The 4,125-nt window shown below is 36.8% G+C and overlaps 1 non-coding gene across 1 annotated transcript; it reads left to right on the forward strand.

Moving 5' to 3' along the window:
* Positions 1-2,640: 2,640 nt before the first annotated feature.
* LOC139150744 (5S ribosomal RNA) lies at positions 2,641-2,759 on the forward strand. Its single transcript, XR_011556281.1, has one exon. It is a non-coding gene; the product is annotated as a 5S ribosomal RNA (ribosomal RNA).
* Positions 2,760-4,125: the final 1,366 nt, after the last annotated feature.

Genomic DNA, 4,125 nt, shown 5'->3' on the forward strand with positions numbered 1-4,125 from the left:
AAAATGGCCGCCATACCTGACTTTATGACTTAAAATTAAAAGTTTCAATTTCAATAGGTGATTAATCAAAACCTACAAATAAGCTGGTGAAAAATTAATTTACTCTACGAGCTTCAAAATGAGTTCCTAGACCAAAAAGAAGTGTAAAAGTTTGCGGCCAGACATCTATCTGTCCCAAGGTACGAAGTGCATTCTACCATCAATCTGACTGGGGATCGATGGGTTCAGCCCGGATAGGCCTCCTATGAGTCCGACAAAATGTGTTTCGCCGTTCTTTAATCGACTACGAGCAGTCGTCTGCACATCGACCGCGTACATCGGAAGATAGCTAGGATTCCTCAAACGTGTCACCTGACACCCATTTTCAGAAAACCCTCGCAAGGCTTGAGGCGTGTAGCATCCATAAACGCCTGGGCGCCTCGCGGGCCCGTTCTATAAAGATATCCGGCAGCTCCCATTCGAATGATAGTGTAAATTGCAAATGCAGTCACATAAAAAGCCTTCGAAGGCTTATCTGTACCGATTGAGTGACTAAATTTCCAAGTAGTGTATTAAATAAACAAGTAATAAAAAAGATTGTGTTGTTACTTATTATGAGTTAATTGACTTGCATCTCTGACTCGCGATCTAAATTCATCATTCTGAACAACAGCCTACACGAGACCTAAGCTTATAGCAAAGTCTAGCTGGACAGAGGATACCTAGATTGCTTAATTGGCTTTTTTCTTGTCTTATTTGATTCCATTGTTTGCCTATTAAAAATTCGATATTTTATGGTATTACTACATGTAGGCGTGAAGTAGACTGTAAGAAATGTTTATTTATAATCATAATTATGAAATATGAATATTATTAGTAAAATATTATTGTATATATTATACCAAGGTTGAACTACCCAGGCTATAGGCTAGACTACGACATAGCGACAGTGGAGACTGACAAATGACTGAGCAGTACGGATAAACAAAAACAGCTCTTTAACTTGCACAGAAATACATCTCCATGTTAATTTTTTATCGTGTTTATTCAAAAATGGCATCGTATGCAACAAATAAACAAACACACACAAGCAAACGAACTGCCAGTGTCCCTTGTGATTTTGAGGGAAGATAAACAGGATAAACATGCTATAAAAGGTAATGGGCTCTTCTTTTCTTTTTTTTTTTTTTTTTTGAAAAAGATAAATTTATTTCAACATAGTCACAAATAAAACAAATCTACATAACTGTAAATGCGTTAAAATTACAATGCGTCTTGTCTGAAAAAAAACCCAAATAATTTTAATTACAAAGATCATTATATGAATGCATTCAGGATGCATTCTTCTCCTTCCAGTCTTACAAGGCTTGAAAACTTTGTGATAAAATCCTCAGTTTTGTTCATCGTCTCATAAATGAAATACAATGTATTCATCCATGAGGAGAGATGACATTTCAATTGCATGACATAGGATTGAAGGGAAACTTTAATCCCATCAAGAGTAACCGAATTTCGAATATTCCAAACTGTATATTTTACAAAGGAAGTAATACAGTAAATAATGTCAGATGTTGCATTATTATCATTTTCGATTCCTGCAATTGCTAATCTTTTGATATTGATATTATTATCAAAGTTGTGTTTTCTGACAAAGAAAAACCGACAATACGAATAAAACAATTTGAACTTGGTCATACTAAGACACAATACAAAGCTGTCTCCGGCCTATTCTGTCTCTCTCTAACCGAACCTATCCCCAAGTGTGTACCCCACATGTGTGTACCCCACATAGCTTTCCAAAGCCTACGGCCATACCAGGTAATGGGCTCATGTTTACGTCACGAAATGTGTGCGCCCTCCCGGGGAAGAATTCGCAGAAGCCATATACCGCAGTCGATTCCTTGCCACGGTCCCCTGTGATCTACATTCCGGTTTTGGACTATGCAGTCACATGCGCTCCTTAGCTGGTTAGTCTGCTAAGTAGATCGATTTTTGGTTCGATTTATCGATCCCGTAGTCGATATGCCCGCCACTGCAACCTAAATACTCACAAGAAAAGAAAAAAGTATGGGTTGCAAATCCAATACAGCCAAACTATACACATGCACTGCAAAATTCAATACAGCCTTTATAGTATACTATATACACATGCGCTGCAAAATTCAATACAGCCTAACTTTTAGGCTATATTGAATAGTGCAGCGCATGTGTATAGCATGGAGGTAGCTTACCTCCAAGTCTACAGTAAGGCTGTATTGAATTTTGCAGTGCATAATTTGTTCTTTTCTGCAAATACTATCAACTACAACAATAACAACAACAATAACAACTTTACTGAGTCCAAATATATTTTTATTTTTCTTCATTTTTAATGTTTAATCATCATCATCATCACCATCTGATCATCATCATCGGAGACTGAATTCCCTATGGTTGATGGCGACATGGGCGAACTCATGCAGCCGTACATAGGACACCTTCAAGAGGGAGCGCTTCGACAGCCGGCTGTAATTTTCATGCTGACTGTATCAATTAAATTACATCAAATGTTCGTCTAGTCAGATTTATATTGATATTTCGGTACAAAAATACATGAAATTTAAGTAATGCTACCGACTTATATCAGAATGTTTATATGGGGTACATTTTCCCCTGTGAAGTGCCTACGGCCATACCACGTAGAATACACCGGTTCTCGTCCGATCACCGAAGTTAAGCTGCGTTGGGCGTGGTTAGTACTTGGATGGGTGACCGCCTGGGAATACCACGTGCTGTAGGCTCTACTTCTTGCCCTTCTACCATGATTTCAACCCAATATATTTATTTTTTTCAATCGTCTTTATTTTTAGTGTTTCCAGATGAACTTACTGGCATTTAACTTTTATAGCTTTCCTCATTTACAATGAATTATAGTGAAACTCACAAAGTGTCCCACAACAAACTTATCAGTTCTACTGGCCTATATCTCTTAGAGATCAAGTGACATATTTGGGAGGATAATAGACTAGATTTGTGACCATGTATTGAGTTATATTTCCCAACAAGTCTTATTGAGAGATTAATACTGGCGCCAGTGACAAAGAAATACATGCAAAATACAGGAACTTTATAGAATAAATGTTTGTCTGAAGGGCAAAAAATACTCTACCTTGCAATCGATGAATTCTCAACGTCAGGCCTTATTAGGCTCAGCGATAAAGCGATAAGATCATGTTTCATCTACTGTGCAATCGTTTCCAATAAAATAATGAACTTTAGTGATAATGCTAATTGGAACAGCAATCGATGCTTAATTAGTCAACTTCTTAAATTACACTGCTAGCCTATTCCTTTTCACTTGAGTAATAAAGATTACATATGAATGTTTACACCGACGGGGTGCACTTATCAGCTAATCGACGACGTTTGGTAAACTTTATTAGGGGTGATGATTTACGACATGAAGGCCTACTTGTTGAATTGCTGTTCTTATCGGTGCTTTCGGGCAACTTGAATTTGAAAGAGGGCGTTGACTTCACCATGGTGACCGAAAAGATGACCATCTAACATCCTTCGTATCTCGAGATAGCAGTGAATCTCTGTGCTATGACCGATGATAATGAAACTGTATTTCATAGGGCAGCAAAATGCTAACTACGTAGGCCTGATGGAACGAGATGTCAATACGGACAGATTTAAAGTTTGAACATGGAAGGATCTGTCGTTTCAGAAAATATAGGCTTAGGCCTACGCTTGATTAGACTTCTGAACTAAAATCTATGAAAAATACCCGGACAATATTCCCGTGAACAATGAAGATCTGATACTGGAAGCCAGACTTAAGACATGATATATATATATATTTATTTATTTATTTATTTATTTATTTATTTATTTATTTACAATGAAAGACTACAAATTTACAAGCACAAATCGGGGAGGTGACCCAATAAGGTTGTAATCTTCCATGGGGTCCTTTAAACAATAACAGCAAAAAATAAAAGTTAAAGTCTATATAAACTGTAAGGACTGATAAAATACAACTGCGAAAAAAGCAACATAAAAGTTATTTTTCTACATTTGCCAGGATAAAAGCTATAATGATAGAAACACGAAAATGAGAAGGGTTGGAACATGTGTAAGGAAATGAAACGAAATAAAATATAT

Source organism: Ptychodera flava, chromosome 14 (assembly GCF_041260155.1).
Source record: "Ptychodera flava strain L36383 chromosome 14, AS_Pfla_20210202, whole genome shotgun sequence".
NCBI classification, from domain to species: domain Eukaryota; kingdom Metazoa; phylum Hemichordata; class Enteropneusta; family Ptychoderidae; genus Ptychodera; species Ptychodera flava.